Below are 26,642 nucleotides of genomic sequence, written 5' to 3' on the forward strand. Positions count from 1 at the left end.
TGTCTCTTGGTTTTTAGAAAAGGCACAAGGATTGCTTAAGGAACAGAGCATACTCCTTTCAAATACATTGGAATAGCTAGCTGCTGATATGTAAAAATGACCTCATGCCATATGCCAAAGTAACTCAAAACTGATTATAGATGCAAATGACATATCAAAAACGAAGAAAAACGTAGATGATAACATGAGACCATCTTTGTAGACATGGATTGGCAAAGATTTCTTAAGACTTAAAGAATTATGAATTATAACAGAACAATTTGGTAAATCAGACTTTATCAAATTTTAAGATTTTTGCCTTTGAAAATGTATCAATATGTTGGTAAAATGCAAGACCCAGACTGGAAGAAATGTTTGCAAAATCTATATAGATAGCACCAGAAAAGGTAGGTGTGGTAGCCCATGCCAACACAATATGCTGACAACTCTGAGGCAGGAGGATTGCCAAGAACACCAAAGAGCTCTTACAAGTTAAACCTAAGATACAAGGCCTACGATTTTAGTGGGCGAAGATTTGACAAGCTATTTCTCTAAAGAAGATACACGGCACCAAATGGAAGGAACATGTGCTTTAGATCAGTAACCACAGGAAACTTGGTGGTGCTGCAGCAAACGACCACACACACACGAGCCTCTCCTCGTAGTCAAACAGTCAGCAATGCCAAGTGTTGCAAGCATGTGGGACCACTGAGTGATCATACATCACTAGGGAGAACAGAACGCTATGGCCACCTTCAAAAAAAAAAGTATTATTTTTCTTTTTTTGCTTTAAAGATTTATTTTATTTTTAACTAAATGTATATGTGGGGGAGGTATGTATACATGTGAGCGCAGATGCCCACTAAGTCTGGGAGAGGGTGCTGGATCCCCTAGAGCTGGAGTTATTGGTGGTCGTGAGCCTCCTGACATGATGTTAGGAACTGAACTTAAGTCCTCTGCAAGAGCAGTATGATCTCTTAACATCCCCCCCATCGTTGTTTCTTAAAATGTTAAATGTATAGATAGATGATGCTGTGTAGGTCAGGAAACTTCCTCCTGCATATTTCCCTAAGATAAAAAGATCGCTCACCCAAAATCTTTTAAACTAATGGTAGTATCAGCTTTACTTGTAACAGCCCCAAATTAGAAGCATCCTAGATTTTAGCATATCTATAGAGTTATATGACAGAGTTGCTACTGCACAACCCAAAGGAGAAAGTATTGATAAGCTTAACCACCCAGATAAAAGGATTTATGCAAGGGAAGGATGCTAGGAAGAAATGACCAACAGAACCTGGGTATTTGAAAAATCTAGGTAAGGCCGAACTCTCATAACAAATCAGCAGTTTGGGTCCAGAGACGGGAAAAGAACTTAACAGTACACAGAACTTGGGAGTTTGAGGTGATAGCCTATGCATCATGGGGTGCTGGTAGTTAAATAGCTTTATCTCATTTACCTAAACTCGTGGAATTTAGCTGAGCCTGATGGAATAGGCCTGTCATCCCAGCTCCTAAGGAAGCAGAGGCAGGAGGATTGCAAGTTCAAGGCTTGCCTAGGTCACAGAGTAAATTCAAGCCCAGCATGAGCAATTTAATGAGACTCTGACTCAAAATAAAAAGTAAAAATATGGACTGTGGATGTAGCTTAGTGGTAGAGCACTTGCTTAGTATGTGTAAGGGCTTGGGCTCAATCTCTGGTACTGCTAGTGCTAGAAAAAAGATAAACCTCATTAAATTTTACACCTAAAATTGGGGAATTTTGTTGCATATGAATCATAGGAGATGGTTTTAAAAAGTAAGAGAAAGTAAAATAACCTCTGGGACATGAAATGAAACTTGGAAAGAGATTAAGAAAAATTGATCCTTATTTAATGGACCACACATTTTGTTCTCAGGTTTCTAATTGCTACCTTGAAAATGGAAATCGAGTCATTTGCAAAATTTGCTGTTCTTGATCCCAGGACCAAGTGGGAGGCCCCCTCTGTGCAAAGCACATAGCATTTGAAATAAAAACAAGGCTGTGGCAGACTCAGCAAAGACTCAGGCCAACTCTCATAGTGACAGAGGTCATTCGTGGAAGTGATTTTCAGGGACATTGAAATGCTCTGTAAGTAGGCAATCACTGTTTGAGCTGCCTTAGTCTAGCCTTAGATTTTAGAATATTTGGAGGAATAGCATACTTTGTGGATGCCAGGATTTTTTCTTTCTAAGCATTTTCTTTCAGTAGTGTATTGATGGACATTGACAATGAGTTCAAGGCTACATTTTTGGCATAGGCAGAGATATAAACTACACAGTGTTGCAGGTGACAGACTTCTCCAAATCTGAGCATAGCAAGCAGCTAGAGGCAGAAAAATCCTGTTTATGAAAGTCAAGAACTCTAACAACAGGTGCTGAGGAGATTGTTCGCATGGCAAGCACCAGGACCTGAGTTTGATCAGAACTCACATAAAAAGCCAAGCATGGGGACACATACTTATCATTCCAGTGCTGGGGAGATGAAGGCCAGCAGATCCCTGGGGCTTGCTGATTGGCCTGCCCAGCCTACTCAATGAGCTCCAGGCCAATGAGAGACCCTGTCTTAAAAAACGAGTTCCATGGCTCTTGAGGAACAACATGGGAGGTTCACCCCTGGCCTCCACTGGTACCCTCTCACATGTGTCCCCCTCCCACTTGGAGGCACACAAAAGGATTCTAACTAGCAGCTATATTGCTCACTTTGTCTTGGAGCATTTGTCTCTCTTCTATTTCCAACAGCAGCATACAGGTTAGTGGCTTTTAGCTGTTGCTTTCTCTGCTGTCTCTGAGACTGAGGAACTTCAACCAGATATATGCTTTGTGAAGGGCCAAGTATTTTAAACACTGAAGAAAGGCGAGACAAATTTAAAAGTTAATCATTCATAACTTAGTTTGCATTAATAATTTAGAAAACTTGTCAGTATGTCTGTGACTGTCTGTTTATCTCCACTTCAAATGCCTACATTTGGCATCCTTTTTGAGCACAAGACACTGGACAAATGACCTGACTCCTCCCACCCACATCACACAGGTTTGGTTCTAGCACATTAAATTGAGACCAACATGGCTGGGGAGATGGTTCAGTGGGTACAGTGCTTGCTATGCAAGCATGAGGATCTGAGTTCAGATCCCCAGCACCCACATAAAAAGTGGGGTGTGGTGGTGTCCACCTATAATCTTAGCACTGGGAGATAGAGACAGGAGGAACTCCGGAGCTTCCCTGCCAGCTGGTATAGCCAAACTTGTGAGCTTCAGGTTCAGTGAGGGACCCTGTCTCAAAAGATACAGTGCAGAGTAACCGAGGAAGACACCTGCTGTTGATATCTGGTCCCATACATGTATGCATGGAGGAGCATACCTGCTTATACTCCAACACACAGATACAGACACACACACAGTCCCACACACATGTAGGCACATAAGGCACACACACACACACACAGAGGCATACTGATACACAAGCATACATAGACACACATAGCCATACAGGTAAACATGCACATAGACACACAGGCAGACACAGACACACATATACAGACACACAGGCAAGCAGACATGTACATAGACATACACAGACAGACAGACACACAAGCAGACATGTACACAGACAGAGACACACAGGTAGACACACACAGACAGATACACAGGCAGGCACATACACATATATACACATCGACTCATACATAGACACACACACAGACATACAAACACATAGATAGGTACACAGCCACATAGGCAGATATGCACACATACACAGACACAGAAGCAGACATGTACACAGACACATAGAGACACATAGATAGAGACACACACAGACAGATACACAGGTAGGCACATGCATATATATACATATAGACTCTCACACAGACATGCATACAGCCACACACAGACAGGCACACAGACATATAAACAGATATGCATACAGACACACAGAGACATACAGACACACACAGACACACATGCAGACACAGATACACATGCACACAGACACACTAACACAGAGGCAGATGGACACAAAGACACACATAGGCAGACAAACACATACACACACAGACAGAAACTAATTGGTAGCATCAGAATCTATTCAAAAGGAGGGGATAATGACTTCTGTCTTCTAGAACTCTTCTAAATGCTTTACCTTTATTACAATCATATCATGACAATAATATTTATAGCATATAGTAAATAATACTCAGATTGGGAAATTAATACAAATCTATGTGTAACTTGCGCAAGATCATGTCTGGTACCCAGCAAAGCTAACAGAAATCTATGTTCTTCCAGGGTCTATGGCATGGATCATGTGAAGGGCTGGTCATCAATTATGTGTGACCAACAGCACATGAAGATTCCATGGATCAACTCAATGCTGTGCTCAGGTTGGCCAAAACTATATTATAGGAACATGAATACATAGGACTTGTATGTTCCAACTGCTACTCAAGGACACACATTAACATTTTATCTGAACCTGATACAAGCAGCATTGTGTCTAAGACATTTAATGTACTGGACTCTTCTGAGAAGAACTAGGGGGATCATCATGGATGATGGGCTGAGGGCCACTCTGGGTGGGGATGGGAGCTGCTTTCCCCAGAGGTACCTCGGAGACGGGACACACTCTGAGGCTGCAATGCAGTAGGTGAAGTCCTTGCCTAGCATCCATGAAGCCCTGGGCTCAGTCATCAACTGGGTATGGTAGTGCGTGCCTGTGATCCCAGAACTTGGGAAGCAGAGGGAGGAGGATCAGAAGTTCAAGATCATTGGCTACATGGCAGGTTTGAAGGCTTCTACCTGAAGCCCTATTGCAGAAACAGAGACAGAGACAAAGACAGAGGAGACAGAGACAGAGAGTATGATTGTTAAGTCTGAGGTTTGCTTTCTCCTGACAAACTGGCCAGTGCTGGGACCATACATGGTACGCTTGCTTGACTGGCCAGTTGATTAGAGAAGCCAACATTGACAATGAAATATAAGGGGGCACTATTGGAAAATGGGACAGTGCTTTTTATTCCAGTTGGACATTTTAGTAATTTTGCGGAGGATTCAGCAGGAAACCCCACCATGTCTTTAAGAAGCACTGGAGTGCTTGATGTGGTGCTGCCTATTTTCACAAAACAGTTCCCTCCAGTCTCCATGGCTCACTGGACAGGTCTAATTTCTTGGCTCTGGATGGAGCCCACAGGACTCCAGGCTCTCGGGTTAGCAGTTTCGAACTTGCTCTCAGTGGGCTCTGAGAAGTTAATCTGATCATGGATGCTCACTTGATTTGCATGTTATTGGTGCACATTGCTTACCTGTGTTCACCTGATAACAGGATCATCCTGGAGGCTTTCTGCAGCCAGCCAAATTCTCTTGTCCCCAGTGTCAGCCAGCAGCCAGCAGTTCTGCCAGGACTCCAGGAATCGGCTGTCTCAGCTCTTCCCAAGTGGCAGAAACTCCACTACCAACAAAGCCTGAAGAAGTCAAATCCAGCCTCCCACCAGAGATGACACAAAAACCACGGGGACTAGTCTCGCTCTGTTCCAGGCAGCACTTTTCAGGGTGGGATATGTCTTCCTCTGTCTCACAGTATGTCCCCACACAGCTCCCCAGATCTGGTAGCAAATGTTCCCTTTGCTGTGACACTCAACTGTGTAGATTACAGCTTACCATGATTGCTGGCCTCAGAGCAGAGAGTCCTTGATGTGGTGCTGTTCCTGGCTTTCTCTAACCCATGGGACATTCACTTATGAGGGCCAGATTGACAGCAAGGTCTTTCGTGTCCCCATTGGTAGAGGAATGTCCTACCTCTCTCAGAGTATTCCCTGACCACTCAGCCCCAGAATAGCTTGTGGTCCCATGTTCAGTCACTAATCACTTGACCTCAGATTCTGCCAGAACCTTTGAGGTGTGTTCCAGCCACAGTCAGCAGGTGGAGTTTACCCTGGCAGGGTCATCCTGCTTCCAGCTGTGCTGGAATCTGTGGGAGCCAGGCCCCTCGCTGCCTCCCTGGGCTCCTTGCATTTTTGGGAAATGCACCTTTAAAAAATTGCTTTTTAATCTTACAGGTTAATATTGTATGCGGACTTATTCCCTGTCCCTCACTCCCTTCCCTCTTCTTGACCCTCCACCTCTCATTAATCTACTTTATTCCTGTGGACAGTTTCATGTCTACTTTCACTTAACCTATACATATGATTTTATGTAGCCATATACAATCCAGGACTCACAAATGAGGGAAAAGAAGCAATATTTGTCACCCTGAGAATGACTTTATTTGCTTAACATTATCTCCAATTGTATCCATTTTTCTGCAAACAACATGTCATTCTTCTATTGTGCATATGGTGTCCTTCAGGTAAATACCTGGAGGTGATACAGCTGGGCCATTTGCAAGGCTTATTTCTAGTTTCTTTGGTTTTTGTTTGTTGGTTGTTTTTGTTTGTTTGTTTGTTTGTTTTTGTGTTTTTGTGAGAAACCTCCATACTGATTTCCATAGAGGCCAGAGTGATTATTATATATCCTTTGAAGGAATGTTTGAGACTCCTTTTGGTCCACATCTACACCAGCATTTGTTATTTGTTTTGTAATGGATAATGTATCCCTCTTGGTCACTTGTTTTGTTTTTTGTTTTTAAGACAGAGTCTTGATAGGGAGCCAAGACTGGTCTTCAAGTTGTGATCTTCCTTGCTTTAGTATCCCACGCGTTGAGATGGCAGGCGAGCACCATCACACCAGGCCATGTATCTTTTTACTGATTGAATCTCCTTATCTCACTGTGTTCCATGGTCCTAAACAAAAGTAGCAGCCCAGGAGTTCACACCCAGCCGAAGCAACAGATGGGGGAAACTTGGGGTCTGTCCACCCAGCAGGAGGAACAGAGAGGGAACTTCATGATTTGTCCACCCAGCAGGAGCAATAGAGGGGGCCCTCGGCTCTGTCCACCCAATAGGAGAAACAGAGGAGGAATCTTAGGGTCTGTCCACCCAACAGGAGCACTGGATAGGGGGACCTTGAAGTCTGTCAACCCTGGCATCTCAGGCCAGCAGTCTTCAGGGCTCCCAGCTGGCCCTACTCTCATCCCCTAAAGGCTGGAACAGCACCCACCCAGCCACAGCACCCAGCCCACACCAGGGAGGCTCAAGGTGTTTCCACTTCCTTCAGCCGCTCTACTCCTCTCTGGGGTTGGAGTATCAGTCTCTGGTTCCTTTGTTGGCCCCTTTGCAATGTTTTATTCACTCTTTTCTCCTTCAAACTTTCTTTAAAAAAAAAAAGTTTGTGCTCCAGGCTGCTTTCTAGCCCTTATTACAGGAGAGTTTTTGGGTAAAAAAGAAGAAAGAAATGGCCTGTGGAAATATGCTCCCTGTTAGGTCCAACAGAGCTCTTGAGAAAACAGCAAACACCTTAGAATAAAAGCCAAGAAGGACACATTCCATCTTTGTGTTGGGGCATGAATTTATTTCAGTTGAATGAAAGAAGTTTCTGTGTCCACACCACCACACCTTTGTGTCTAGGCAACTGGCTCCACCAAAGAATGTGTCTGAGATTACCTTCCTTGATACTGCACCGACGCTTTCAATATGACATCTTCTATTCACATCCAGAGCACTTTAGAAGCCCATTTACTTTATTCAAAAAAGTCTAACGTCTTCAGACCCAAGCCTTCAGTTAATATTGGCATTCATACATGAGTGAACATCCCAGCTTAGGCTTCCTCAGTTGTCAGCACGGAGTTATGAACATACTGAACTGTGATTTTTACTTTTTAACCTGGGGGCCCTTCAAATTTCCTACAGAGGAAAATTCAGATGATAGTGTCTGATGGCAGCCTATCACATCAGCAAGACAAGGAAGCAATGGGGAACAGAATAACAAATAACAAAGCCAGGTGAGATAATTAAAACCATCTTAATCCCTTCACACTGAGAGAACATGTCAGCTCTTTCTTTCTCTCTCCTTTATTTTTAATGGTGTGATCCTGTGCTCCAACTTCATTTCAAACTGCTCTTTCCATTAGTGTTCCTTCTACAGATGTGAGTCAGTGGGATAAATTAAGTTTTGCTCAAGGCATTTAGTGTAGTAATAATTTGCCTCTCAGAAGAAGGAGGAAAAACAAACATAGTAAGGAGCATCCACTTTGCAGTGCCAGGTGGAGACTGAGAGAAAGATTCAAGAGAAAGGCAAAATTTGACCAAAGCTGTTTGGGGTGGCTATGACATGAGGCTTGTTTTAGAAAAGGGAAGGAGAATTCACTGGAAAAGGTCATTTGAGTACTAACATGAAGTAAAAGCGGCCTGTAAGAAACTTGTATTTGGGGCCGAGGATGTGCTTGCTTAGCACTGCATTAACTGGGTGTGGTATGCACACCTCTAATCCCAGTACTTGGGAGGTGAGGCAGGGGGATCAGAAGTTCAAAGACACCCACAGCTACATAGCAAGTTTGAGGCCAGTCTGAGATGCATGAGACCTTGAAAATGAAAACAAAGCAACAGCAAAATGCCGTTTTCTCAATGTGCAGCGGAGGAAATCATACACAGGATGAGCCCAGAGAATTCAGATTGCTGTCGTGTGACACAGAAGAGTCACTGTGAAGGAAGAACTCACAAAGTACAGCACTGGGGACAGTCTGGATGTCTCTACTGGTCCTATGTATGGCAACAGAGACAGAAACCAAATGGCAGATTGCCAGCCTACCCATCTTTCTCTTGGTGTGTTAGTCAGTTTTCTGTCACTGTAACAAAATGCCTGAAATAATCTATTTTAAAACAGGGAAGGCTTTTTTTGTCCCACAGTGTTGGAGATTTCATTTTTATATGGGACAGAAGGGACAGATAGGGACATTTTTATACTTTGTATTAGAAAAACACACATTCTATATTGTAGAAAGGAGTCAGCACATACATGTTATGACTAGCTTAGCATGTGCTCACTGTTATGGCCTGTTTGTTCTAAGCTACCTCCACCCCCAAACCCAGATGCCCATGGAAGAGTTCTAGGTTGATATCAGCAGAAGCTAAATTCAGGGTGGGAGAGATGGCTCAGTATGTACAGGTGCTTGCTGCTAAGCATGATGACTTGAGTTTGATCACTGGAACCCACACGGTAGAAGGAGAAAATGGACTCCTGCAACTTGTCCTTTGTCTTCTGCATGTGCACCATGGCAAGTGTGTACCACACATATGCATAACACACTCATACACAAATAAATGTAAAAAAAAGAAAAGAGAAAGACACTAAACTCAATGTTTCAAAAGGTGCCTGAGCCAGAGTAATAGGAGCTCATGTGAGAGGATAATGAGGGAGCCACAGATATCACAAGTCTGGACACCTACCACAGGGGCAAGCCTAAGCTCCAGAATGACTGACAGCCTTTATCCCAGCCCCTTCTCCTTATGTATATCTGCTGGCTGGAGATGAGATGAAAGACAGCTGTTTAAAGATGTTAATTCACTGTCTTCTCAGATTGCTCAATCTCTGCATGAAGAGCAATGTATGGATTCAGTTCCTGTCTCTGGCTTCCGTGGTGACAGGAAGCATGAAGCCTGGCATCCTGTTGTAACTTCATGACTCATTGGCTGAATACTTTGTAGGCCACGGCAAGGCAGAATGTCATAGCAGAAGAGCATGGCAGAGGGGCCCATTCACATCACACTGGAACAAAAAGAGAAAGGGGCAGACTGGAGTCTGGAGAACTCTTTCAGGCCACCTCCTAAGGGTTCCACAAACTCCCAGCAGCCCATGGGCTAAGGACACAGCCTTCTACACAGTGACCTTCAGAGGCCCTGAGGATGCAAACTGCATCTCTCACCCTCTGCCACTGTCCCAGCCCAGCTTCCCAGATGATTGTCACTGTAGTCCAATAAGACACAGAACGTGACAGAGCTCTGTAAGAACTGACAGCTGAGAAGGGCCTGGAGTCACACTCAAGCAAATGTGCTATGTTCAGTATCCTCTTTAACTTGGGGAAAATCTTTCTTGCTCTACTGTTGAAGAGCAGGAAATGATAGGAAACCAAATAGAAGACAGCAGAGGGTGAGGAAAAGAAGTTATTTTCTCTTTGATTCTTATCAATTTCAGAACGCTTTGACAGATTTGTTTTACAATAAGCATTCCATGGGGCTAGGGAGGTTGCTCAGCAGTTCAGAGCACTGACTGCTCTTGCAGATGACTGGGTTTGGTTCCCAGCACCCACATGGCAGCTAACAACCATCTGTAACTCCAGTTACAGAGAATCTGACGCCCTCTTTTGACTTCTGCAGGCATTGCATGACATCGGTGCACTTACATACATGCAGGCAATACACTCATACACACAGAAAAAGTAAAATACTAAAAATAAAATAATAAAATACTTCAAAAATCATTTCAAAGATGACTAGCTAACATCTTTTTCTGAGAGCACATTTAATCACTTTAAATCCCACAGTGGTTTCCCAGGCCTTCAGGAAACATCCAAATTCCTTAGGATAGCATGCCTAGGGCTGGGGAGATAGCTCAGTCTGTAAAGTACTTGCTGTACAAATCTGAAGACTTGAGCTGGATCTCCAGAGTCCATGCAGAAAGCCTGAAACAAGACCCAAGGTTGACCTCTGGCCTTCACACACACACACACACACACACACACACACACACACACACACAACTGCACACACAAACATAATGAATAATTCAAGCAAATGAATAAATACATAAAAGACCATGTATGGTTCTCCGTGCCATGCCTCAGCTGGGCGTCTCATGCCACCTCCAGTACCTAGAACATGCTGCTTGCTCAAACTTGTCCCCATAAGGTAGTCTGTTTCTTTCCAAGAGGAAGCTGACCAAGGCACAGACCAAAAGGGGCCAAGTGGCTTGCTGTGTGCTCATGCTGCTGGTAAATGGCAGCTTCTTTTCCTCTATGGTCAGCAGAACTATTGGATCAAATATCTTCTTCTGGCAGTCTTTGGTATCAGGAAAAGTGCCTGGAAAACTAATCGCACAGAATGTTCTCTTACCTAAAGAAGAAAGAAAAGAAATCAACGTTGTTTATATAATCCACCTCGGGCTCTTCCAATTTAAGTTACACAAATGCTACCTTTATTGCTTTTTGTTGTATTTATGATTCACCTATAATACTATTTATGTAGTTGTTTTGCCTAATTAAATCACTCCATTTTTAAAGTTTAAAGATATAAGCTTTAGTTCATCACTAAACTACAATATAGTGCTTCATCACTATATTGTAAGTTCCACAAAAGCAGAGACTGGTTTTTGGTCAACCACTAAATTCCTCACACTTTGAACTGACTTATCCTAGAACAAAGCAAGCACCCAGCTATGGCTGAAGGACTAAGTGGAGATGAGAACCACTAGATACCAATATAAGGAGGCAGCACAGTGAATATGAACATGAAAGACTATTAATGACACCAGATCCACCCCTCAGCCCACATTGCACCCTTCTTTGCTTAAACAGGAGGTACCAGGGTCATGGAGGACAGTTCAGACCTGCCATGGGAATAGCTCCTTGATTAATGAAAAGCCTTAACAGAGACTGAAATGGCTAGCTCCCACCACGTGTCTTGTTATTTTCGATGCTGTCTCGCAGTGGCTGAGTGATCTGGCTTATGTCCTTTTCTAGAGAGGATGACGGACCCTGATCAAATGATTAAAGCTATGACTGGCCATCCTAACCTCCAGTCCACCAGGAGACTAAAGCTGTTTTGACAAACTCATTTAAATGGAGGTGTTAGTAGATGATACTGTCTGGGGTCTAGAAACTCCATAGAGAATTATTCCTGCTCATGACCTCAAGTCCCAGTATACCAGAAGGAAAGCTGACCCAATGTGCCTTGAGGATTGTGGAAGAAGGAATTGACACAGTTTTCCTCTCTAAAGCAGGAAATATTCAGGATGGTTCACCTTTGAAATAAGTTAGAGAACAAAAGGAAGCCAGGAATGGTTCACTCCCTATAGAAGAGTAACTGCAAGACCTTAGATCTCCTTGCTGGTTATCTCTATATCATATCCACTCAAATCAGTTGGTCCTAGGTTAGCAATGGCCCCTTACGCTTTGACAAGTCCATGCCTATGCTCATAATCACACACTCACAAATTAACACAGAGACACACTCAGGAAGGGTACCTATGTTATGACCCAGGTCGAGCCTGAGCCTTGGTAGCCCTTACAAGCTGGGCTTGCCGCCTGTCTTTGATAAAACAATTACAGAGACAAGGAACAGTGAAGAGCAGAGAAAGGAGATTTATACAATGTGGCCACATTGGAAAGAGGAGCAGATGTCCAGCGACTGACCCCTCTGCCCAGCCCCAGACCCTCTTCAAGGTCCTGATATGAGGTTTAGGTTTAAATAGTGAACAAGAAGTATTCAGGACTAAGCAGTCCTACCTAGTTAAGGTGTGTTTCACTGATCACGGACCCATCACTGCCTCAGCTGCATTCTCTCCTGCAGGGTGGTCTGACAAGTTGTCAGAACTGTGTGAAACTCTTTCTGGGAGACCATTTCTTCCTCTGGCAGGAAACTGGCCTTTTCCTTCTCCCAGCATGAGATTTCTGGGGAAATTCCAATTCCTTGAGGTCCACTGTTTCAATAGTCTGGTAGCCAAAAGGAGGGACACAAGTGTCTGTTTGGATATCTTCATTAAGTCCCTGGACTTTCTCCTTCTCCCAGTGGTGATGTCTTCCTTCAGGCATCTCTTGCTCTGCATCATAGTGTCTCAGGCTGTCTTTGGGTTTCCTTTCATATACTATGTGACGACTGTACTGCATGAAGGGAGGAAAGGGGGAAAGTAATTTTTGAAAGAGCCTGGAAACATCTCAGTGCACAACACATGGGGACTGCCTTCCATGCAGTCATAGTCCTCTGGAAGGACTTACAAGGCAAAACTGAGCACAGGGTGTGTGTGTGTGTGTGTGTGTGTGTGTGTGTGTGTGTGTGATAGTTATCTGAGTGTGTTTAGAAACAAATACCTTCAAAAACTATGACAAGCGCTGCTCTATCTCACAGACAAACTTTCTTCCACACACTTCACAGAAGGAAATGAGTTGCTAAACACAAAAGAAGGATCAAGATCATAATAACAAAATGAAAACAAACAAGGTTCAGATGTTATCTCCAACATCAGGCAGCCAGCCAGATGAGGCTATCCCCTACTGTCCCCACAGTTTCTCTCTCTCTCTCTCTCTCTCTCTCTCTCTCTCAATCTCTCTCTCTCTCTCTCTGATCTGCACTAACCTCACCTTTTCTTAGCTTGTGTCTGTTTATTAATTGTTACTTTTTTCTCTCTTGTGACATTTATTTGGTGGTCCTTCCTGTCTAGAAGGTGCTGTGGGCCTTTAGGTGTAGTAGCACACAGTGAGGAAGTGGGAACTTAGTCTTGGGGGGATGGAACTACTGGAAAACTGGCTAGTGACACTTGCCCTCTGAGGTGTCCTTCATCTTAGTGATCTGGATGGAGCACATGGACCGTGCTGGGTGCCCACGTCTGGGTACACTACTTGCTGGGGTATGTGCTGCTGCCAGAGTCTTAGTGCAAGCAGCTGCCCAAGTTCCTAGCACAGCAGTGATTTCTCCAACACCTTCCCCGCGTGTATAGCTCCACCCAGGCCTCCTCCATCTTCAGCTGCCAGCTGCTGCACAAAAATACCAGAATCAGGACTTGGTGAACATGCTGTTGGGCGCAAAGATGCAATTGTGATAGAGCAGCCTGTGGACTCGGGGGTGGTCAGGCAGCGTCTCCCCACTTTGTACTCTGAAGGGTACCCAAGCCCTTCATGGGGCTTTCCTGGCATTTGCTGCCCCCTCCCCCCAACAAAAGGCTATTTATTCATTTTTAATTAGAAAAAATTATTATTGTGTGTATATGAGCATGACATGTGTGTCTAGGTGTGTATGCCACTCATGGCTTGTAGAGGTCACAGGACAGCTTTGTGGTGTTGGTTCTCTCCTTCCACCTTTATGTGGGTTCCAGGGATTGAGTTCAAGTTGCCAGGCTTGTGCTGCAAGTGCCTTTACCTGCTGAGCCATCTTGTTGGTCTTAATTATTTTTCATTTACCAGGTCCCGTGAGGCCATTTTCACAGGAGTCTATAATGTACTTGAGTTGAACACATTACCCCAAGCCTACTATCCCTTTCTCTACTTCCCGCTCCTGGTAGTCTCCTTTGTCCCCAAATAGCATTGTTTCTAGTAACGTGTCTCCAAGTGCATACATGATTTTATGCATCTATAAAATCTAGAACCCACAAATGAGAGAAAACATGCTATTTGTCCTTCTGAGATGGACTTGGTTCTCTTGATATGATTGTCTCTAGTAGCGTCCATTTTCCTGCAAACAACCCAACTTCATGCTTATGGCTGAAAACCATCCCACTGTGTGTACACCAAACTTTCTTATCTCTATTGCTGGGCATCTAGGTTGGTTCCTTAACTTACCTGTCCCGAGTAGTGCTACACTCCATTTACTTTGATTTAGTCTTTGATAATTCCAAACATGTATACAAACACATCTCAGTCATATCCACCCCCACACACTACTCCTCTTCCTTTGGAGTGCCCCCTAACAGTCCTCCTCAACTTCATATTGCTTTGCTTATCTCTGGTCCCTGATTAACTACCATGTTCAAAGAAGTCTGTTAGTAATGCTGGGTAGACGAAGTTCTGGGTAGAGGGAGGTCTGGGAAGAGGGAGATCTGGGTAGAGGGAGGTCTGGGTAGAGGGAGGTCTGGGTAGAGGGAGATCTGGGTAGAGGGAAGTCTGGGAAGAGGGAGGTCTGGGTAGAGGGAGGTCTGGGTAGAGGGAGATCTGGGTAGAGGGAAGTCTGGGAAGAGGGAGGTCTGGGTAGAGGGAGGTCTGGGTAGAGGGAGATCTGGGTAGAGGGAGGTCTGGGAAGAGGGAGATCTGGTTAGAAAAGTACTGGGTACAGGGAGCCACAATGGAATCCATACAGACCTTCTCTAACCAGCACTGAAGTTAGGATGACAGGCTGCCTGAAAGTTGGGGGTTTCAGAGGCAGAATGTAAAGACCTCAGGTGTTCCTTCCCTGTCCCTCTCCCATACCTGCATGAGGGGTTCACTGTTTAGAGTCAAGCTATGGGAGGCAGCTGAATGAGGTCACTTCCTGGGGGCTCTTTGTCCTGGCTGTTTTGGTTGTTAGCTAAGATTGTGATTGACCTTAATTCTGTCACCTGAGTTCTTTTTACCTTTTATACAGTGTCCAGCTGCTCATCATTCACTTTTATTCATTCATTCATTCAACACATAAAAATGAAGGACCGTTTACCTAGCAGGGCGTCCCAAGGAGGAACAGTGTAAAGACAGCTTCCTGCCCTTGCAGAGAGAAGGCAGACATTGAACAGCCCATTATGTAAAAAAAGCAACAGCTAGCAATTTATTGTTCAGTAGGTATATACGATGTGACTGTTCTGTACCATGCTTAATGCTGAGGTAAAGCAGTTCAGGAAAACATCTCATTCTGTGCCTTCATGAAACTTACAGTCCAATTAAACATAACGCAAAGGAATATAAACTTGCCTGTCAGGTAAGTACATCACAGCCCTAAGAGAATATGTTAAAATAAATATCTTTTATTTTGTTTTTATGATAGATGTTTGATAGATGTACACTGTAGAAGTTCTTTGATAGAGGTACACTGTAGGAAGATTTAAGCTATGGCCTCAGTAACAAAGTGTAAAAAACAAATGAAAGTGTAAAGGTATGTGTGAGCCGAGTTATGTGGGCACCATCCTAAGACTGTTAGAGCTGTAAAATATGTTACTGAAAACTCAGTAGTCATAAGGGAAAAATCCTCTAGTAGATGCACAAGTGATAAAGAGAATGAAATCAAAGCAAAGCAGTATAAAGATAGTTGAGTCACAAAGGGACAAGAACAGGGGAATGAGGAACTACAAAGCAACCACAAGGCAACTGGACACTGGCAACAGTAAGTTCTTGTCCACAACTGTCGACAATTACTTTAAATGTAAACAGATTAGACTGTCGAGTCTAAAAGACACAGAGTGGCTAAATAAATTGAAGAAATTCATCTGTGTGCTGCCTACAAGTGACTTACTTTAGGGCTTCAGATGTAGCTTAATTTGAGGAGTGCTTGCCTAGCATGCATGAGGCCTGGGTTCCATTCCCAGCACTGCATAAACCAAGCACACACCTGTACTCCTAACATTCAAGACATGGAAGCAGGAAGATCAGAAGTTCAAGGTCAACCTTGGTTAAATAGTGAGCAGTGAATTCGAAACCAGGCACACTTCTGCACAACCTCTCTCAAAAGCAAGCAAACAAACAAACAAACAACAAAACACTCATTTTAGCTTTAGGTTTACACGTGAACGAAAAGTGAGTAGATTAAAAAAAAAGTCCACATAGCAAACCAAAGGAAAGCAGGCGTGACCATACTGAATAGGTTAAAATACACATTCAGGTAAAAATTGCAGAAGCAAACAGGTGATCATTATATAATCACAAAGGAGTTAATCCACCAAGAGAATATAGTGACTATGACCGTAAACACACCAAACTTGAGGGCATCTAAACATACACAGCAAACAGTAACAGAAGTGAAGGGACAAGTGGGTACAATATAGCAATGACGTGGTCTTTGACCTTCCACATTCAACACTGCCTAATCTGGAGAAAAGTTGTAAGGAGTAGTGGGGCTTAGCAATGCCTTACACAGAATGGAAGACACGCAGGACAGTCCATTCCACAGCCACACCTCCCTCCCAAGTGCACTTGGCATGTGCTCTGTGATCTGGCATAGGTTAGGCCTCAAAAGCAGTATTAAAATAATCCAGAAAATTGATATACCAATTATGTTTTCTGATCACAGTGGTAAAAAACTAGAAATGAATAATGGGAGAGATAGAACAAAGCTCGAAGTAGAAATGCATGAACACACTAAAAAGGAAACTAAGAGCTGATTCTTGGAAAGTTGCATAAAATTAACAAGTCCTTGGTTGGGTTGAAAATGAGAGGCAAGTCCATTAAAATGATGAATTTTTGAAAAGCAGCCACACTACTGACACCACAGAAATAAGACGGTATGAGGAAAATGGCCATCTGGCAAAGATGGGCTAGCCTAGAGGAAATGGATAAATCCACAGAAGCAGACCAGCTACCAGGCCTAAGCATGAAGAAACAGAAAATCTGAACAAACTGAGCATCCGTAAGAAGGCAGAATCACTAATCAAAACTTGTCCAAGAAAGAAAGCCATAGAGCAGATGTCTTCGCTGGGGAACTGGACCAAAGACGCCTCAATGCCAAGCCCTTCCAGTTCTTCCAAATAGTGAAGAGAGGGAAACTTGCAAATGCATTTTATGAGTCCATCCCTGTCCTGACAGGAACACCAGGCAAAGACATTGTCAGAAAAGAAACTAAGGGGCACTATCCCTGGTGAACATAAATCAGAAGTCTTTAACAAAATACTGGCAAACAGAGCTCAACAATCCAATGAAAGGGTCAGACATGATCATCAATGAGAATTTTAATGGAATGCAAGGATGGCTCAACATCCAAAATGAATGAGCAAGACAAGCACATTAACTAAATGTGATGGCTAATCTTCGTTGCTGACCTGACTGGATCTGGAATCAATCAAAATGCAAGCTAATGGACACTCCTGGGAGGGATGTTCTTGATTAGCTTATTTGAGGCTGGAAAGCCCACCCTAAATATTTATGGCACCTTCTGGTAGCACCCCAGATAAAAGGACAAGGGAGAAGGAAATTTTGCTTCTTTTTTGCTTGCCTTCGCCCTTGGTGACAAGTTCATGCATCCTGTTGCTGTGGCATTCCTTCGCTGCTAATAGAACGAGCTTCTTCAGATTCCAACACAGACTGAATACTAGCAGATCTCCAGGAATCTCCCAGGCCTTCAGCAGCAGATGGGGACTGTTGAGACATCCAGCCTGATGGACTGAGCAACTGTTAAATTCTCAGCCTCTCCATTGTGAGACAGCCATTGTTGAACTACCCAGATCCTATCCTGTAAGCCAATCTAACACGTTTCCTTTATATATATATATATATATTCTATCAGCTCTGTTTCTTTAGAGAATCCTAATAAACTTAATAAGGATAAAATCATGTAAACATACCAGTAAATGCCGAAAAAGTATTTAACAGAACTTAACATCTTTTCTTGAGCAAAGGTCTAAAAAAATTAGAGATAAGAGAAACGTACTTCAGCATAGTAAAGGCCACATGCAACAAGCTCACAGCTTGCTTCCTTATTGTGACAAGCTGCCAGCTCTCTTCTGAGGGAGAGGTAAGGATGCTAACTCTCACTACTTCTGTTCATCTTCATACTGTGAATTCCAGTAATTAACATCCCAAGCGAGACACAGAAATAAAACACATCCAAATTGAGAAGGAATAAACAAACCATCTCTGTTTGCAGATGGCATAATTCTTTACAGAGAAAACTCTAGCTACTCCACCACCAACTAACAGAGCCCATCAGGAAATTTGGTAAAGCTTCAAGATTCAAAACCAACATATCCTGGTTATGTTTAAATATACTGACAATGAGCTCTCTGATAAACAGGAAAAAAAAATCCCACTTATAACAGCATGACTCTGGTATGTGTGCCCATAGACCAATGGACAGAACAGGAAGGAAAGAGTGTATTTCGAGTCACAGCATAATGTGAGTTTATTACGGTAAGAAACTCATGGCAGCAGGTGTGTGAGTGAGCTGGTCACATTGCATCTACTGTCAGGAAACAGAGAAAGACACATGCTGGTGCTCAGTCACATCTTCCTTTTTATTCAGTCCGGGATCCCAGTCCAATGGATAATACCAGTTACATTATTTTGACAAGGATTCTCTCTAATATTTTGTTAATGACTGTGACAATTTACATCCCATTGGCAGGGTATCAGGGACCTTTTCCCTCATATCCTCCCCAGACCTGGCCTCAACCACTGTCTTAATGATAGTGACCCTCACAGGCAAACTTTTGTCCCACAAGGGTTTGATGTATATTTTCCTTTAATTTGTCTCATGTATGGCATGAAGTAGGAATCAGAGCATATATATATATATATATATATATACACTCACTGGGGAAACAAACAAAACCTCACCCTTTTTCTGAAAGAGTTTGAATGAGTCCATTCCCAGCCTGTTTTCTACATGGATGTACCATACAGCATCTAGTCACTTCAGCATTATAGGAATCCCTGAACTTGACAATATAAACCTCTACCTTTTTTTTCCTTCTTCAAGATTGTTGTAGAATCCTAGGTGTTATGTATTTCCATGTGAAGTTTAGGATAATTTTGCCAAATACCAAAATTAAAGCATTTCTTAGGGTTATTGACTTGGAAAACATTGAATCTTAGATCAAGCTCAAGCTCAAACATCTTAATAAAAGATAGTTTTCCAATTCATAGATAATGAACCTCTGAATTTATTTGTGTATGCTTCCAGAAATGTTTCATAGTGAAAGCTGAATTCTTGTGGTGTGTGTGTGTGTGTGTGTGTGTGTGTGTGTGTGTGTGTGTATGTGTTTAGGTCAGAGGACAACTTTGTGGAGTTGGCTTTCTCCCTCTACCATGTGGGTTCTGGGGTAGAACTCAGGTCATCACACTTGACAGTAGGCACCTTTACCAGCTGAGCCAATCTCATTGGCATTCATCTTGTCATCCCCTTTGGAATTCTTTATTATCATCCATTTTGACATCTTTTCTTGTATTTTCTTTAATAGTTGAACACCAGTAGGGATGTTGAGATAGTTCAATCAGTAGACTTCTTACTACACAAACATGAGGACCTGAGTTTGATCCCCAGAAACCATGTAGAAGAAGTCAAGCATGGTGGTGCATGTTTGTAATCCCAGCAATGGGCAAGTAGAGGCACCTGGATCCTTGGGGCTCATTGGTCAGCCAACCTACAGTCTACTTGGCAAGTTCCAGGCCAATGAGAAGCTCTGTCTCAATAAATAAGACATATGGCACCTAAGGAATGACACCCAAGGTTGACCTCTGGCCTCTATATGCACATACATATACATACACTTGCACACACATGTCCACACATACATACAGTAGTTCAACCACAATCACAATGATCTCTAAGCCTGTGCCTGGTTTTGGGTATCCTTTTGTTGTCTTGTGTTTCCTCATGTGTCACTAGTAGTCTAGGATGATTTTGATGGCGTGCCAGTTGCCATTGAACACTCCGGATGGTATCTTTCATTAGGACTTATTTCCTCTTGCCTTCCTGTCTGTAGAACAAGGCCATTCCATAACAACTTCAATCTGGTCTGAGTTGAAAAGGGACTAGATAGTAGACTTGGAATGACTAATTGAACTTTCCCCTAATTTTATTTATTTTTATTATTTTAGTTTTAAAAAATATTTTAGTTATTATTTTTATTTTTATGTGTATGAATGTATTACGTACATGTATGTAAGTGCATCCATGTCATGCAATGCCTGTGGAGGTTGGAAGAGGGCATCATAGTCCCTGGAACTGGAGTTATGGACAGTTATTAGCTACCATGTGGGTACTGGGAACTGAGCTGGGGTCCTCTGCAAGAGCAGCCAATTGACTTTATTTTAAAGAGGATGGACATGAAGTCCTTCCATTCTTCACAAAAAGAAGCTGACAGATGGGGTTGGAGAGGTGGCTCAGTGATGAAAAGGACTGGCTGCTCTTGCAAAGGACCCAGGTTCAGTTCCTAGCACCCACATGGCAGCTAACAACCATCTATAACTACAGTTCCAGGGGACTGTGCCCTTTTCTGGCCTCCATAGGCATTGAACACACATGGCACACTTATACACATACAAGCAAAGTATTCATAATATAAAATTTAATTTAAATTTTAAAATTATATATGTATTTTAAAGAGTTGAAAAAGAAGCTGACAGATTTCTCACTCCTCATTCCTAGAAAGCCCGAGACAATTCAGTTCTGAATACCATTTTAGACCTGGCTCTTTTCTTCTGTTTCTCCTACAGTATCTCCCTTTCTTCCAATTCTCTCCAGCATCTCTGAGAACTAATACAGTCATATTTTTTTTGAGACAAGGACTACCTGGGTGCTTGGGTCATGTTACTTTCTTCTAGTAGACTGCTCCCTCTGTGCCTCATAAGATTGTAGGAGTTTGCACAGAGCCTTTGAGAAATACTTGACATTGTGAACCTCCTCTGTTTCTCCAGTTATGTTGTGCTTCCTAACAAACTATTCCCAAACTTAAATGTGTGAACCAACAACAGTCATTCTTTCTGATTAGAATCTGCAGTGTGTAAAAAGGATTCCCTGGGCATGCTCAGCCTCTTCTCCATGGAGAATCAGATGGAGTGGCTCTCCTGGGTTTGGAACTATCCATTTCTAAGATAGCTCACACAGCTGGACACTGATGCTGACTCTCAGCTGGGAGTCCAGCTGGCGCTACTGTTGGAGGCTGCAGTGTGCCAGAGTCTTTCCATGTAGCTGCTCGGATAGTCCCACAACATGAAGTTTCATTCCCAAGAGGAAGGAAAGGGAAGCCCCCATCTCTTAAAGCCTGGGCTTAGATCTGTTACACCATGATTGTTCCTCTTTTTTATTTGTCAAAGTCGTCAATAAGTCTGGGATATATGAGATTCTAATAGAAAGATGACGGTAGACACAATGTAGCCAACACTGTAAAAGACAAAGGGGTAACTGATGTCCTACAAAGATCCATGAGCCATGGCAGATTGTTCAATATCCAGGTGGTTAGTTTGGTGGGAGTGGTGAGAGGTGAGTGAATTCTTCTTATCTAATGAATCAGGAGGCAAGAGATGGGGTTGGCATTACTAAGCCACATTTATTCAATCTGAATAAATAATCAGTCTGACTCTTAGCATGAAATTTTAACAGCCAAGAGTGGACCTAAACTCTGAATGTTTATTCCTTCAGATCTCTCATGAAACTGTGCTGTGGAGACAGGCCTTACTCATACTTTTGTTCAAAATGGTTTCTCTAGCATCAGTTAGGGAATTATAGGCTTGAAACTATCCTTATCAGAGAATCTTGCCCTTTGATCCCTAGGCCTAAAATATTTCATACAGACAATACCAATTATTCTCACTGGTTTCAATAAGGATATGAATAAAATTACACTGCTTCCAGGGCTTTGATGTGCTAATTCAAGCACATCCACTTTCATTTACTATCTTGGGTGGAGGGTAAGGTCCTTGAGGGATCAAGGTCAGGTGCCCAGGTCACAAGAGCACATGGTTCAGGAAACTTGTGTGTATTATAAACAGTAGCTTTGGGTGCAAGTTTAAGTAAAAGTCATTAGTACAAATTCTGTCCATTTTGCAAGTCATTGCTTTCGTTCTTCATTCTTTGTTTTTTAAATGAAGATGCAAGTCTGTTGGGGGTGGTCACAGGTAGTGGGCTAGTCACAAGCAGTGGGCTGGTCATGGGATAGATGCAATGCAGAAGAAGTAGTACAAGTCAGTATGGCGTCATCTTAAGTCTATGGAGCAGGTGGCACAGGCAGGGCAGCACCGGAGGAGAAGGCTCATGAACAGGATGGCTAGAGGGTCTCTCTTCTGTTGACAGGTTATGGTCTTCTGATAGGCCTTTACCTATGCTATGATCCAGAGAAGCCTGTTGGAGAAAGCACAGGTGGGAGCCAAGGCTCCAGTTAATGAGAGGAACAGGATCTAGCCATTAGTTGACCCTTCACTTAGTTTTTGTGAGACTATGGGTTTTGATAAAAGTTATTTCTTAAGATGCTTTTCCAGTAGATACTAGGGGGAAAATTGAGAGGAACAACTTTAAAAAATTAAAATATAAATCGTTTTTAAAATATTTAAAGTATAATTTATTCCTTAGCAGTTAATCCTTAATCCCTCTTTTTTCTTTATGTATTTAATTTTTTAATTAAAAAAAATAATAATAGTGTAAATATGACTTGTACTTGGGGTAATATAGGTAATGTCATGAGAGACAGGAACTTTCAAAAACAGACAAAAAGAGACACAAAGTAAGACAGCTGTTTGTTTTGACTTGTAATAAATGCTTGAGTAGATGCTTATATTTGAGCAGTTGTGAAAATAAAACCTTAAGAAGTATTAACGTATATGAGTCTATTTAAATAGGCCAAAGAAATTTATGTAAGTTACTTCCATTTTTCAAAGTTCATTAAGATGAAAACCTGGGGGTTTGGTGTCTTTCAGGATGATGGTGTCCAACGATTGGCAGGCAGGACAGGATTATGTAATTTGTTGAGTTTGTACCTATGATAACTGAAATGACAACTAGACAGTTAGTATGACAAGTTCCTTCTGTGGACACCAGCTAATTCTGTATGGGATCAAATGCTTTGAAATAAAAGCAGGATGAGTTTATCTATGAAGGAAGTTTTAGATAGAGGTAAATATTGATAACAAAAACGACTCAGGAATGAGCCAAGCTGGCTTGATACAATAGTGGGATGGCTTGAGCCATGTAGTAGGAGCTGTTTAGTAAATCTTAAAATGGAAATGGCAGTTAAATTCTGTCTGCTGGGTGGTGTTTGCTCTGGGGGTTACAAGAGAGTGCCATATTCCAGCACTTTCTAATGGTTCCTTTGCCTGGTTTAGTGTCTCCATCTGAAAAAACACATTGTTAGTGCAATAGGAATGGGATGCATATCTATAGATGAAAATACTTGTATAGGAAGTGATGACATTCCACAAGGAAGAAGTGAAAGGAAGCTCGTATAAAACTGGCGGAAGTTACTTGTCATTCTTCGGCAGTCTGTAAAAGAAAGCTGAAAGTATTTGGCAATATGGAAGGGTAAATAACAACAAGGTTTTGTCCTGTAAATTGGATGATTCTGATTTGGCCCTGCTGAATAAGAGTAATTGATTCTTTGTTGATCTGAGCTAAAAATATTTTTGTTTAGGTGTATGTATTGGGTAGAAAAAAATTCTAAAATTCTTAAAAACAGAGTTAATTGTCCAATAATTGTTGCAAGAGGAAAAAGGAGTTTTAAAAACTAATATGTAAAAAAAAAGCTAATAGGTAAATCTAATTGCATATGAGGAAGTTGTTTTTGCTTTAAATTCAGCTTCTAACTGTAACTGCTGTAACAGAAGAATTAGAGAGGTGCTGTCACATGACAGGGAGAATTTAAGGAAGTGAAAATAAGAGAAAAGGCCAGATTGAGAATTCTGAGGGAAGGGTGAAGTCAATTGATAACATCTAAAAGCTGTTGAAAAGAATTAATGATATCTTTGGGGAATAGAGAATTGTTATTTCTGAGACTTAATAAAATGATTAGTGACAATCTATTCAAAATAATTAAATGAACATTTAGGCAAATTTCATCTGAGTCTTGCTGAAAATAAAGTTTTTTGATGAAGTTTATAAATCTTTATAAAGAATTAGATTTATATATTTAAGAAAGGTTAGTAAGATGAAACATTTAAGCAGTAAGAAATTTTTTTCTAATGAGGTACATTGCGTTATTTTTCCAATATTGACAAGAGGTGGGGCTAGAAGGTGGGGAAAAGATATTTTATCTCAGAATAAGATGGGTTTCCAGATGCAGGGCAGAAAAATCTGGCATATGCAACCTTAGGAGTCACCAAACCAGGTACAATGCTTTCCTAAGCTAGTTCCTTCCACTGCCTCTTGCCCCAGGGAAGGGAACTCCATGGAAGGCAGGAGAACCAGCAGGGAGGAGGACCATGAGGTTCTATAAGATGTAATTCTTCAGGAAGCACATATTTTCATATGTTTTCTCTTGATAAGGCTGTATATCTTCTTTAATTTAGTTCCAAAGAGTTAAATGCTTCAATTGAACTGTTTCTAAGCAGTAGCTTAATTGGCCATCAAATTTTCTCCCCCAAGATTCTGTATCAAGTGTCCCATGGTTGGGAAATCAGAGAAAATATTTATGAATAACATTTAAAGGTTCACAAATATGCTTTGAACATGTTTTAGCTCCAGTTCCTATAAGCAAATTCATTCAACTGTTGTTGAATCTTGCGCACAAGATTCAGGGAGAAAGAGATTCCCATGGGGAAAGTGGAAAGGTGCAAAAGAACGTGAAAGTCTGAGCATAGTTCTTTGCAGTCTGGGCCTGGCAAAAGATATGCAAGCAAAAAGTGAATAAAGAATTGTTAACGTGTGATAGTGAAAGCTCCAAAAAAGCCTTGTGCTTGTCCTGTCACCTGCCCTCGCGTACATCCAATAGTTCCCTGAGTCCTCGGGACTTTTCCAGGCACCTATCCATGAGTTAGTGCTCTGGTGAGAGCCATCAGGAAAAGCCTTGCACTCCACGTCATACAACTTACGATTTATGACTGAGACGTTCCATATTTCCTCAGGACTTCCCTAGCTGCTGATCTGTGAGCTCAGAGCTTCTCTTCCTCACATGAGACAACATAATGAGATATTTCTAAGCCACGTTATGGATATACCTGAATAAATAATCAGCCTGATTCTTAGCGTTGTTTCAGTAGCCAGGAGTAGGCCCAAACTCACAGAGTTTTGACGTCAGATCTCTTAAGGAACTGTGTTCCTGAGCTGGACCTCACCCATACTCTTATTCAAAACCATTTCTTCAACTGGGGAAGGACAAGCTTGGATTCATCCTTATCAGAAAATCTTGTCCTTTGATTCTCTAAACCTAAAATATCTCATACACACTATGTCAAGCATTCTTGTCAATTCTCACTGCTTCCAGTGAGAATGTGAATGTGAATATACTTTGTTCAGTGCTTTGAAACACTAATTCAAACACACTCACAGTCATTCGCTATCTTGGGTGGAGGGCAAAGTGGTATCCTATCATGGTCAAGTACCCAGGCCACAAGAGCACATGGCTCAGTGAGCTTGTATAAACAGTAGCTTTTTGGTGCAAGGTTAAATAAAAGTCATTAGTCCAAATTCTGTCCGTTTTGCAAGTTATTCCTACAGTGGGGTAGGAGAAAGTAGAAGTGGTTTCTATGAGTGAGTTACACCTTCTTAGTGAAATAAAATAGCAGTTCACCATTAAAAGCATAAGGCGTGCAGGAGTTGAGAATATAAACGAGATGAGGTTAGAATAACCACTGTGTGTAAAAGAAAGTAGATGACAATGTCCCCTGGACTCCTTACACATGCACATACACCACACATGTGCACATACCCCCATTACATATATTTGCCACGTCCCCTCCATACACACATACACACACACACACACACACACACACACACACACACACACACACAGCTAAAAGAAAGCTGACTGACATAGTGAATTTTTGCGAAATAAGAGCCAAGCACCTCTTTAAATTACTGTGGTTTGGATGTCACTGGCTTTATTTGTAAATTTGTTTAGCTCTTTTGAAGCTCTTAAGTATTTTTATGCCTGTGCAGATTTTAGTAACATCATAATTCAACACTGCAATCTGTGGGTTGTGTTCTTGGGAAGCAGTTCTATCTACACACTGTTCTGTTTTGAGAAATGCTAACACAAGGGCAGCCATGCAGCTGGGAACAGCCAAGGCGATGATGCCATTGCACTGGCTAGACCTGGTGGTTCCTTGAGAATCCTGGGAGGTTTGAAAATGAGATCACTGCTCTGTTGAGTTTTCACTCCACTGCCAGGGAAGGCAGAGCTCAGCTCAGCAAACACAGTCTTGTTCTCCTCTTCTTTTGCTCAGTGAAGACGGGGGTGGGGAAGAGAGG

This window comes from Nannospalax galili, unplaced genomic scaffold (assembly GCF_000622305.1).
Source record: "Nannospalax galili isolate Female #2095 unplaced genomic scaffold, S.galili_v1.0 scaffold123, whole genome shotgun sequence".
In the NCBI taxonomy this organism is placed as follows: domain Eukaryota; kingdom Metazoa; phylum Chordata; class Mammalia; order Rodentia; family Spalacidae; genus Nannospalax; species Nannospalax galili.